Source organism: Chaetodon auriga, chromosome 21, assembly GCF_051107435.1.
Source record: "Chaetodon auriga isolate fChaAug3 chromosome 21, fChaAug3.hap1, whole genome shotgun sequence".
Taxonomy (NCBI): Eukaryota; Metazoa; Chordata; class Actinopteri; order Chaetodontiformes; family Chaetodontidae; genus Chaetodon; species Chaetodon auriga.
This window is the reverse complement of record NC_135094.1, coordinates 7,981,178-7,994,559: the sequence shown is the minus strand read 5'-3', so window position 1 is coordinate 7,994,559 and position 13,382 is coordinate 7,981,178. Positions and strand designations below refer to the sequence as shown.

General features: G+C 43.1%; 1 protein-coding gene across 15 annotated transcripts in view; it reads right to left on the bottom strand.

Annotated features, from left to right (window-relative positions):
• kiaa1217 (KIAA1217 ortholog) overlaps positions 1-13,382 on the bottom strand; it is a 106,931-nt gene that overhangs the window by 64,019 nt on the left and 29,530 nt on the right. The window contains exon 1 of one of the 15 annotated variants that reach the window (XM_076761295.1): positions 969-1,105. The exons of the other annotated variants lie outside the window; for them this stretch is intronic. The gene's annotated coding sequence lies outside the window, so the exon portion shown is untranslated. Of the gene's footprint in view, positions 1-968; positions 1,106-13,382 lie in introns of those variants that run through there. 15 annotated transcript variants of the gene reach the window in all.

Sequence of the window (13,382 nt, the reverse complement as noted above, 5' to 3'; positions counted from 1 at the left end):
TGGTGGAAAAGGTTCCAGCAGCATTGGAGAGCTCCAGACAGGAAAATAGGCTTGTTAAGACAGTAAAATACTTAGAATGCTACTTTATTTGCAGCGTGCTGACAAACGGGTGAAATAGTAGTCACTAATAGGCATAGCTCTCAGATAAAAAGAGGTCACTGTTTACTACAGTTACTGCTCTGCCTGTGAATCTGTGTGACATGCGAGTATCACAGTGTCTTTGAAGTTGCAAACTCACATTGATGTTCACTTTGAGAGGAGGAATGCAGCATCTCCCCGGTGGGAAAATTTAACAATCCATTTGATCCAGGGAGCAAACAGCACCATACATGGCCAAATCTACAGTAAATCTGATCTCCCATCAGCTACTTTCATCTGCAGGTATCATTCCTCTGCGGTCTAGAAAGGGGGGGGTTGCACAGTGGTTGAATTTGAGATGATTAATGCAACGGCTAGTTCGTGCAGGGACTGTGTTTTGTGAAAGTGACCGTGGTATTTTCAAGTTCAGCCTCTCGTGGTCTGACCCTCACCACTCATCTCCCCCATTAGCTTAATTAGACACAGCTACACACACATTAGATGGTCCCCTTTTTGCGCTGAATGGCTGGCTGCAGTTCAAGGCACCACAAAAACAGCTATGCAAAACAAGCAGCTTTCAGAGCCAGGGGAAACCATCAGCAAACAGCACACACATAAAGAACACTACGCTGAATACCATTCAAAAACCCTCTGGAATCTAAAATGACATTGCGTGCAATAATAACAACAAGCCACTCTCTCAAGTCATGCAAGAATATTTGCCTCTGAACACATCAGTTTGAATCAACAGAGGGAAGAGACAGGGAAGGGAATGGGTGTTGTTTATACTCACATGTATGTGACTGAGCATCTGTGCATTTTTAGGTTCACATCTGTGTGTGAGAGAGAGAGTGTGTGTGTGTGTCCTTGTATGAGATGCAGCGACTCACCTTTCTTTTCTGGCTCTCTGCAGCACAGTATGTCCTGATAGGGAAAAAGTCTCCGACGCAACCGGAGTGACACAAACTATCTAACAGACCGTCGCTAACACCGTCGCAGTCCCAAACTTTTTGCTCTCTCCCGGCAGATCTGCACACTTCCCCTGCTCTCCCTCCCTCCCCCTCTCTCTCTCTTACTTCAGCACTTCCTGGGCTGCTGTGTGTGCTCCAATCAGGCCATCCAAGGAACTGCCGCTGCCCCCTCCTCTCCCTCAGCCATTGTTTGACGGGGGCTTGTCACATGTAGACGTCTGTGTGTTTGTGTGTGTGTGTGTGTGTGTGTGTGTGTGTGTGTGTGTGTGTTCTCTCTTGACCAAGACCCAAAGTCTGGCTCTCCTTAGTCAGGAGCAGATGAGTGAGGCAGGAGCAAACTACAAGCTGAAGACAGAGGATGGGAGCGGGAAAAACACATGGAGGGGGCTTCCTGCTGGAGTGTCTTAGACTTTTCCAGGCATGGGGAAAAGGGGGGTAGCAGCGTTGAGTAAGGGTTGGGGGTGTGTCTGGAACTTTCTCTCCAAATCCAGCAGCTTGTTGTTACAAACCGCACTGAGGCTCAGCCCATCGTAGCCCCCAGAGAGCCTCAGAGCTCTGTCTCCAAAACAAGGCGCCTTTCCCATCGTCTGCCAAAACTTTTCACCACGATACCTCAACCCCTTCTCCCAAAAGCCCCGGCCTCTAATTCTCTCTCTCTCTAAGCCAGCCAAACACAGCCAGCCCAGCTCTTTCCAGGCTTTAGGGTGAAATAAAGAGGGCGGAGGTGTGAGGTGGGGGTGCAGGGGAGCAAGGTGAAAGGTGACGTGTGGGAGGAGACAGGTTGACAGCAGCACACTGAGCCTTTGTTGGTGCTGTTAACAGTTCCATCATCGCATGATGGCAACACCGTGTGGGTTGTGGAAAGGTTCAGAGCAAAGCGACGACATTCAGGTGGTATAACTTGAAACACGTGTTTTACTTTCAACATAAAGCGTATGAAAGCAAAAAAAAACATGTTTGGAATTTAGGTGAACTTGTGTGCAGTGGATTGAAATGCTAACACCTCGTCTGGAGGTGGATATATTCAGAGGACGTTACAATTTGGGCTTGTCTGATTGTTCGATTATGATAAAACTGTAGTCAGCAAAGGAATTACTGGGTGACAAGGTACAACGAGACTATCTGAACCACTTCATTTGGAGGTAAAACCAAACCTGACAGCACCCAAATTTTTGGAAATAATCCCTGAATGCACAAGAAAACTACATGCACAAGTCCAGTAAATTTGATAGGTCAACTGTCCAATGGAAGTTTCAAATCTGGTCAAAATCACTGGATACTACAATCCCCAACACGCAACTTGATGGTATCTTTCATGAGACCCTCCATTCCTGGTTAACAACCTCATCTTTCAACCTCATGGCCAGTTTGTAATGCAGGAGTTCTGTTATAAATGTGTTGTCTCGAAGCTCTATTCAAGACAACCCTGATGACATCATCAGAGGTATTTATACTGACTGCACAGCTCTTACTTTAGAGCTCTTCCTCCAGAGCCACAGATGACACCGTACAACTGTTTTCACAGGCTGAGGTCTTCTCATGAAACTGAACGTGATGTGTAAGAGTGCAGCTTTAAAGCCTGTAACAGTCTGAGTACTCATAACTTGGCCTGTCTCACTTCTTTTTAGCATCAATGCTGCATTCCAAGCACTCAACCATCAACTTAGTGAGCACAATACTACTATTACAGATAAAGACGGTGGTCCAAACCATGAAAATAAGACCCAATTTGTAATAAGCTGTGGTTATCCTTAAATGGAGGCCATCCAAACTTGAAATAAACAAACTAAACCTCTCTCGTCTGACTTCTTATCCACTCTACTCCTTTCTTCCTCTCTCCTCTCCCATAACCTGTCCGTTCTTGTGCCCTGAATGTGATTCATTCAGTTAGTCCGTCAAGCCACACGGCAGACTGGGGTGCCTCCGTGCCAGGTTGGATTCAGGAAACATTCATCTTGTTGTTTAGTCTGGGCACCATGTGTTGGAGCGGGGAGGCCGCTCCCTCCCCTTGTGCACACAAGCACAGAAAACCCCACAATGACAGACACGATGTGGACGTTCACCGCCGCGGCCCTTTGTTTAGGGGCTCAGACGCACAAAAAAACCAAACTTCAAAGCAACAGTTGCTACAAAACAGCAGCAACACGAAAAGAGAAAATGTGCTCTGTCACTCCCTCTGCGGCTCAGGTGTGTCAGCATGGCGGCTTTGTGCACCGGCATCTATTTCTTCTGCTGCTTTCATCGCGTGATAAAGAATGAGAAACAGATGTTGACTCGCAGCAAAGAGTCATTAATGGAGCAGATAACAGGAGGCAGGTGCAGTGAACTGTACACAGGGCAATAACTGTATAGCCGTGCGTATATGAAACTGTATGTGCGTGTGCTCTATGAATGCGTTTTGGACTCATGATGTGACAGAGGATACGCCTTGACATCACTTTCTTCCTGCATGAAGGGTATAAACAGAACCCACTTTGACTAATCCCTCAGTGCTAAATCCCTCCATTGCTGAAAAAAGACCCAAACAAATGGAGAGAGGAGACAAAATAAATCAAAACATTTAGGATTTAACAGTGAGGGAGCAGGTGAGGATTACACCTGAAGCCATTCAGTTTGCAGCCTCGGCCTGTGCCAGTCTGCCACCGAGGAGCCGATCCCGCAGTCACACAGTGAATGAGCCACCTGTGCGTCTTGGAAGAGACTGCATAATACGACTTGAGCAAAGAGAGTGAAATGACAGGCACTTTGCTTTCAGTAACAGCAGATTCAGAAGAAGAGATTCAGTAGCTTCACGGTCTCAAATACAGCTTAAAAAAAAAAAAAAAAAGTAACTGGGGAAAAAAAGTACTGCCAGGCACATATGTGAAATTCAGTAAAGATAAGTCATATCATACCAACATGACAGCTTGTCATGCAGCCACTTTAATCCAGCTGTTGCCTTGTTGCCAGATATGATGAACAAGGCTGAATGTCTACAGGGGACGTGCTGCTGAAATTCACATAGAAAAGGCATTAAGATTCAGCGGTTATCACTGAGATAACTGCGTTTCATGGCCTTTGTGAGTGGATGGAGTTTATTGCAGGTGTAAAAATATATGTACTTCATTAATAAATATAACAGTAAATATAAAAACAGATTCAATACACACAGGAGATGCATAATGTTTAATCCTCTCTGTTCACACTTATGTTATATTATCAGCCATTCATTATCTGTATAATTTTTGACAAATAAGTTAATGTGCATGAAAAATAATCTACTTAAATCAAGATTATAGTGTGTGAAAGCCCATTTATAATCAACTTCTCAGTTTGTATGTGTGTTTACAATAAACTGAAAAGCAGGTATAACAGTCAACGGCATTACTGCAGAGTCATTTTCACTTCAATACCCTGAACCTCACAGTCAGTGATGCGCTGGCTCACATTAGGTTTTGGTTTGTAGGGCATCTTTCTCCCAAACTGATATAAAAAAAAAAAGAGGCACCAAAGGCCCTGGCTGCCATCCACCCAGATCCCACTCTAGCCCGTGGACCAAGCTGCCTTTTACATATATTTAGCCTCAAATCATCCAAAGCCCTGGCGAGCTGCTGCTCTCTATTTTAAAGCCAGTTTCATAATCTTCAGCAGGGAGGCTGGAGAGTTTGGCCGATGGCAACAGTGGAGCCGCTGGTCTAGCATGATCTGTGAGTCAGCGTCGAACACTCCACATGTGCATAAAGACAAATCTTCCTTGGGTTAAAGACTGTCTGAAGATGAACAAGCGCAGTGTTACAGCCTGTATTTAACCCATCAGAAACACATCTGAGTCTGCAGAGACGCCACAACTCATGCTCATAACGTGATGTAGCAGCTTGGTGAATCTGCCTGCCATTATGGATTTCTGGGGAGGAGAATTTAAACAGCTATTGATTAAATAAATTAATAACAGCCTGAAGTAATGAGAATGTGAAGTGAGAGGTGTGAGATCAGGCCCGGGTTGGAGAAGTGAATGTGGCACTATGAGGCCAGACTGATTGTCCTGTGGCTCGCTGGAAGAGTGACAGAAAGGAACAATGAGACATACAGTAACTCATGCAGAGAACATAGCACAGAGGGTCAGGGGGGTCACATGACTGTGTTCCTGTGTGCCTGCCTGTCTGACTGTTGGTCTCTCCGTCTCTGGGCACACTCACATGCCTGAATAGAAGCGGCAGCCTCCGTGAAGATGTGGTTAGACAGATTACATCCTAGAGAGAACGTGAGCGCATCATCCTGTGGTGAAGGCCGCTCAGTGCTGATCAGTCCTCAAGTCGGAAAATCGCAGACATGCAAAGCAAAGAACATGACAGTCCGAGAGTGGGTGAACAAAGCTATCAGAGATTAACAAATCAGGGGCTGAGAGCCAGCTTCAGAGCCTGCTAGGCTGCCTAAATGCTTGAAAAATGTGCTTGTGATTCGAAGATCACAGGTCTGAATCTCAGACTGAGCAGAAATATTTTACTAAAGTAAATCACGAAAGTGCTTCTCTCACTCAGCAGCTCCTGTCAGGCTGCCCTTGAGTAAAGCATAAAGAATGAAATTATGGAGAGAACAATGCAGACAAAATACCCTCATGTTGCATTCCCTACAACCAACACAATGAGAGTTATCATCATGTTTCACAGCTTACAGTTTTAGATATCAGAAGATGGGAGTGTCATGGCGGGAATGTGTCTACCTTTCTTTTTTCTAGTTGATAGCATGCTAAGTCTACATGCTAACATTTCTTTAAACTTATGCAATGTTTTTTTTTAGTGTTGCAGGAATTTGTTGAAATAAAAAAACTGTGACATGGGCAATGGGTATTGTGCATATTTTTATAGCCATATAAGTGCTCGGATTATTTTAAAAAAGGACTGCCATGGGCATCTCGTGATCTGCCGACGCAAGCAGTGATTTGACTTAACAAACTCTTACAAATCCACAGTGCACACACTGTCAAAGGCCTCATAATGTGAAAAAAGTAGCACGTCCCGCCAATCCCAGTGAGAATCAACACAGCTTTGCATCTTTTGATTTGCAGCTTTCAGCACCTCATCGATTCACGAGCTGAGTCTTTATAGTTCTCACTGATAACATAAACCCACTGGCTTTCGATCTTGGCCAGCAAGTTCATAAAAGCCTTTTGTAGGTTTCTTGACCAGAGCAAATTGTTCAGTTCTTGATACTGCATTATTTTATTGGTACCACAACATAGACTTTTTAAAACATGGATGTAGTCTCTGCCTCGAGTGGCCATTTGAGGAACTGCAGTTTTTGGCTTCATTTTTCAGCCCCTGGAGGTTGCCGCTTGGACCACACTTGCTATCACAAAATCTTCGACCCCAGAGTTCAAGAAGCTGTCGTGCAACTTTTGAACAAAATCGAATACGAGAGCTAAAATGACACGAGGCCGGTTGGGTCAAAGTATGAACAGACAGCGATGCAAAACTGGAGTACGTGGATTGTTTTTGAGCCCGTTGATCTTTTCTGTAATAGCACTGAAGCCTTAAATCCACAAGAATCTTATCTCCAGCAGCCGGGTTCTGATATTGTTATGAACACAGATATGCCCTCTATGCACTTTGGCATTCAAGCTTTTTATGCTTCCAATAACAACTCTGTGTTTGAAGACTACAGTTCCTTATAGGACAATTTCTAATGTCAATAACCCCTGGACAGTGAGTGCGAGTGAAATGGCTGACAATAATGCCGGGTCGCCAGCTGGTTTAGGCGGTGAACCTGTCAGATCAGGCTCCTCTCCTCTCCCACCTTGTTCCACATCTGTCCGTCACTCCACCTCTTCTCCTCTATTATGTAACACTTTCAAATCATTGCGAGTGCAGCCCAGCGAACAATAACTGTAAATACATGTTTTTCACTGTCATAGAAATGTGATTCTCAATCAGGTTTATTGAGTAATACAAAACATTTAGCTTAATTGTGTTTGGCCTGTAAGTGCACTTCAGTGCCATCTGGTGCAATACAAGAATTACTGGTCTTAATATGATGTATAATTTAGATTGGCCGAGAATAATGAGGCTAAAATATTTATCAGATGTTTTATACAATGTCAAAAGAAAGATGCACAAACATGTTTTTTCCCAAAAGCAAGGGTTTTATAGCTAGCTGCAGTGCTGCATCTGCTTTTCAAAATATTTATTATGCAAAACGTCTGCAAGGAATCTGAAGATAAAGCGGCCCTAAAGATATAAGTAATTTGCCTATCGATAAAAGAACACTTCATTGCTACTCTGGAAAATGTTTCAACAATGAATAATTGATGATTGCCAGTTGCACATCACATTAACTGCCAGCTGTCGCACTGTGAACCGTGGGCCTCAATCAGCAACTTTGCACACCCTCCTTGACTTCCCATTGATATAAGAGACGCTCCCCGTTTGCCCGTCAAAGGATTTGAGGGGATTGCACGACTACAAACAAATGTGTTATGAAATATGCAGCGCAGAGAAACATTTGGTCCCGATGACAATTAAAATTCTGTCTCCGAGAGCATAAAGAGAGCAAGAGCGGAGGAGGTAAAGAGGGGAAAAATGAGTTTGCACTACTTTCTCATTACATCTACAGCATTTCTGTGGCTCCATATGGTCACAGCGTGAAGCCATCTATACATCTGCAAATAAATCTGAGATCACATAAACTCACAAAACAGGAGTCACGCTGCTTTTAGCATGCTGATATGACTCAATAATTTTGCTCCCGTCTCTCTAATTTAATTATTAGAATGTTTTATCACCAAATTACACTTTCTCATTAATTGAGAAATTATTTCCGGCAATATTTAGTTAAATCAACCTGACTTATTCTAAAGTGCTTGTACTAATAAGCAGGGAAGTGTAAATTAAGATGAAGAACACTAAATGCTGCAATTACAGCAAGACACAAAACAGTGTTGTCACACAAGTGTTGCGGGCAAATGCAGAATTCATCGACTTGTAGTTTCTCATAATGAAATAATGTGTTTTAATTGCGTGTTGTCTGAGCCGAGCTTTTAGTTTGAGACAGGAGAGGAAGTTAAGAGAGAGAAAGGGCTGCAGAGAGCCGTTTAGTGGCCTCGAGGGAAGAATAAAGTTGACCAGTGTGGGGTGTGGAAACTTTCAGGATGTTTGGGCAAGCTTTGGACAGACAGTATGCAGGGAGCTGCACAGGTCAGTGCCATCACCAAAGCCCTGCAGCCCAGCATCTGTTCTCTGAATACAACAAGCCTGCAGGGACAGACGCACATCCACACAGTGGACCCGTCATCACCCAGGAACTTCCATGCGTTATGTGTCCCGATGCATATGTTGACATATTCATGAACCTGTGCTGTCGTCAAAGTGGGATGGAAACAATGAAACATATGGAAACGGAGTACAAGGCTTTCGTCCCAAGCAAAGAATACACACGGCCCTGTTACCCAAACGATCATATTTGATTTCCATCCTCGTTTCACCGCCTGTTGTATAACGTCAGGATGGGTTCTGCCTGTTGTGCCTAACATTGTCCTTTTCTCCAGTCTCTCTGGTCATAAGAAATCAAATATTACATAACATGGGATGTTAGATAAGAGTTTCTGATGCCTATCACAACCCATCCACATTCTTCTGCTGGGCGTCTTGTAAAATTGGCGGGGAGGGATCATGACAAATGGTTGTTTGGCTGAGTCTAATTCAAGGAGACAATTGCAGCGGAGAAACAGATTCTACAAATAATGGATGCAAACAATTGACTTCTTGCACGGCCAAAATAATCTGATTTAAAATGTGTTTCCACTGTTTCTCTTGGAACAGCATCAAAAGTATAGTAATGAAGGGATTAAATCTTTTTATCCTGTCACTCGGTTGGATGGTCTATTAAATTTGCTCCCACTACTCCAAAATTGATAACATATTCACCCTTTTTGATTTAATTCTTGTGATGACTTGGAACAAGCGTGGCAAGACTGGAGATAAAACTCAAACAAAAAACTGGTGAGTTTGGAGAAATCCAGGGTCGCAAAATTCTTGTGTGCATCCCAGTTTTCTGTGAAGAATTAAATCTCCAGCTGTTAACATTAGTTTAGCCCCCCCCCGCCCCCACCCTCCCCCATTCTCTCCCCACAGCTCAGGCTAAAATGCTGCGTCAGTCTCATGATAGCTTTAGCTGCCTAGCTGGAAAGCATGCATGTCTTACCAATGACTTCATCACAAAGCCAAACCGTATTATTCCCTTTTTGAAAAATCCCCAGATTTAAGAGAGGGTGGGGGAGGAGCACATTTGATCCCTGATTCAAAGTTTCTAGTGTTTAATACTGTAAGAATGTACCAAAGATGCTCAGAGGCACAGGGCGGCTGTCAAACCCATCTCAGTGCTTCATATTTAGGGGAAAGGAAACTTGGCAAAAAAAAAAAAGTGAAGTTTTTAGTCACAGCCTAATTGAACAAGCTGTGCTAGCAGGGATAAAATGAATAAACGTCAATTCAAACTCTTTGACAAACCGCATGAGAGGCATAAAGCTACACGAGGACTGCAACTCCAGTGTGGGCATAATGAATCAAGCTCAACTTGAAATCCCATTAGCTGTACAGCTGGGGGCGCTACATGCCAGCAGCTATTGAACCCTCCTCTGCAGAGTGGAAGAAACTCACTACACTTTCGCTGAAGTGTTGTGAGGTGTAATTATGTGAAGTGATAGGAAACCTGCTCACCATCAAAATCTAAAGACGAGGGATTCCATATGTGGCCAGGAAGTCTGTTTTATTTCCAGCTGCAATAAGCAACACATTGCAGTGCAGCAGGAATAAATCTTCCACTCGCTGCACGAACATGTCGGATAAAGAACAGACAACCTGAATCTTTATATTCTCAGGTGCTCATACAGATTGTCAGTACTATTAATAGGTCAAAGAAAGCATGATTTCAGAAACAGGGACATAAAACTGCAATTAGGTGTTGAATTAGAGGCAACAGAGAAGGAAAATGGCAAAGTCAGACAAATAAATGAGGATAAAATGACAGAAACAGGTATCTGTGTTATGAATTCGCCCCCTTGATTACTTACTTACGCACAACCAGGAATTTATTATTCAGTGCACACGGGTCACGGTGGTTGTAATGGACTCAGAGCAGGGCGAGGGTGTACCTGACAGTCATTACATTAACTATGACAGGCCGAGACCCCGCTGAGCACATGACAATTACAGCACAATGTCTGTCTGTTCTGCTGGCAAATGAGGAACATTTAAAAAAAAAAACACACACACACACACACACACACACACACACACACACACACAGAGTTATTAACTGGTTGGATGTTGCAGCGCCCTTTAAGAACAAGCACTTGGTGCACTTGGCTGCTTTGTTGCTGATTTGGAGCACCATGATGTATCCCTTAAATCTCTATCTTTCTAATTAATTTATAATGAATGTGATTACTTTGGCCTTAAGGCCCTCGTTGGGGCTGAGATAAGCATGGATCACGTCTCTGAACAAATGCTACACAAACTGTATTTCTTGTTTATTAAATTTGCAATTCATTTTAGTTCATCTAATTTTCGACACCTCATTTTATTCTTCCTTAATTGATGATATATTATTGTGTTTTTAATTGCTTATTGTTTTTAAATGGCGCTCTTTGCCTATGTAAAGCACTTTGGATTGCCCCGAGTTTGAAAAGGGCTGTATAAATAAAGCTGCCTTTCCTTGCCTTAATGAAATCCAATAATATACCATCTATATATTACACTGCCAATAAAAAGTCTTTTTGACTTGTTACTTATGAATACTGTGTTCATTACTCTCACTACCCAAAGCCTGAAGCAGCACAGCTCATGAACACTTAGAGACTCCCACAAAAAAAAAAAAAAAAACCCTCTCCTGACTCCTGGCATCTATTTCTAAAAGCAAAACCACACACAAGCTACTGAGTCTGAGGAGAAACTGGAACAGTTTGCCTTTGCAAATAAACGCAGTCTCGATTTTTTGTCGAGCAAACAGTGACGGAGTTCACACAGTCCTCCAACAGAGGGGAATGCCTGAGTTATCAGTTTCATCATTAGACAGAGCAACAGTCACAGCAACAGTTGCTTGGAGTGAATACAACTTTTGTGTCTCATCTTGCAAACCTAAAGCTGCCCTTTGCCAAATGAGAGGCTGACTCAGTTCTTCTTGAGCCATCATTCATTATCCATGCATTGCAGCAGGTATAGTGACCATAATGTAGGGCGCATTCTTGCGGAAAGCTTAGTTACTGCTGGGAAACAGACACCACCAGAGGGGTCTATAAAACCTCCATAACAACCACACATGTAACTACAACTGTGGGTAAACACACTTTTCTCATTTCACGTGCAGCACGTACCTTTATTAAATACACGTTGATACATGCACCTGTCTGAAGTGTGCGTTGTGCTCTCAGCGCTGTGACTGCAAGTCAACACACACACGGATGAACCGCGACCAAGAAGTGATGCAGCCAAGAAACAAAAAGAAGAGAATCAAAGGCAAAGTATGGGCCAGCTCTGTCTTGCTTTTTTTTTTTTTTTTCCCCCTCCTGCAACTTTTTAATTTCTCCTCTTCATCCTTCAGCCTCCCTCTCCCAGGACAGAAGGAGAGAGAGAGAAAAAGAGGACCATACATCAGTGAGATTTAATGCTGCCTCATCCTGCTCAGCGCTCGTATCACATGGTGTACATCATCAATAATCTTTACGAGCCAGTGCCTTGGCTAAAACACAAGGGTAATGTGTTGCTCCTGCTGGATCCACACTCCAACCCAGGAACTTATTTTCAGTCTTTATTTTCTGCTCTTAATTGCATCATAACATTAAAAAACAGGCCACTGAGAATTTAATGGTGTTCTCCGTCTGAAATGTGATATTGACGCAGGATGCTGAGAAATGGTATTCGTACGCTTGCATGTAGAGTCTTATATTTGGATCAAAGATGAAGAGTCATCAACAAGCTGTACTCTAAGAATTTCAAGTTTCCTTTCATCCTTGTTTGCTGACTGTCACAGCAGATACTGTACGTTCACAGGCTGTTGTCACTTTCGGTGTTGGAAACTGGGACAGACAAGGGCAGTTTTGAGGCACTAGACGCTGCTGTTGCAGAAAAGTGGCACAGAAAACAGGGTAGTGTCAAGAGGAAAATCCAAAATTACCATGGTGCTCCAGACATGCATGATGCTTCTATTTTTGAATTTCTAACTAGCATTTACAGAGCAGAAAGTGAAGATATTCTATTCCAGCGTGGATATGACGTATGATAAAGCCATGTCCCTTTACAAAGCTCAGGAGAAAATCCAGAAATAAACCGACTAAGTGCCTGTTCTGTCCTCAACAATGAATAGAGACGTGACTGTTGTTGCTGCCGCAAGTTCCTTGACCATAAACCGTGACTATGCTTTCAAGAAAGGCCCTCAGAAGCTTTATGCCCTGTCAGACAACTCAAAACTCTCATAGCGGTTGCACCAAGCTCACTGAACTTCTCATTCAGGGGGTGACCTTCGTAAAAAGAGGCATTTCAATAGAGAAAAAAGAACAACCTAAACAACTGGAGCAAGAATGTGGTTTGACTCAAACCTCTGGACACATTTCTGGAGCAGTGATTGATTTTTTTGTAATCCTAGATATGATTATGAGGACATTTAGCCACACAGTGTCGGCTAAAGGTCAGAAGGTCCTGAACCTTTCTGACCCAGGATTTCACAGCTTCACTTTCATGTCTCTCATGGCTTGAGGTAATGAAAACACTCTCTTAGTCTCTAAGAAAGTGACAGGGAAGGAAAATTAGTTCGCAGATGGAGTGGCGGTTGCAGTTAATGGAGGCAGTAACTATGTGGTTGTCTCAGTTATGTGAAGATGCCTGGAATCTGGAAATCGCTCGCCTTATCCCATCACACAATATCACATGGGCCCTGTTTATCCTACATTCACTCCTGCCTACAGACACATCACATGTCTTATAATCATCTGTACGGCAGGGGGTAGCTTCCCCATGGTGGATCATGTGGTTCACTTCTACACTCTCATACAGTAGGATGACACCATTCGTCACCTATTTAAACACTGAAAGACTTGGATATCAACAGGTTTTTGGATATGCGGAAAATATCGCAATGTTGACCTTTTCGAGAAATGGCTGAACGAATGAAAGAGGGAGGCTGTATTCATTAATCAGAGTATGCAGAGCTGCACGTAAACTAGAATATTAGTGGAATGTTAATTTTCACTAGCCATGTAAGCAGCGTAGTAGGAACAAGGGCAAAAAATGGAGTATTTTAGGCATGTAAACGTAGCCATTGTGTTAAATTTACTACGTATGTATTATTACGTATCTCGTTTGTTCC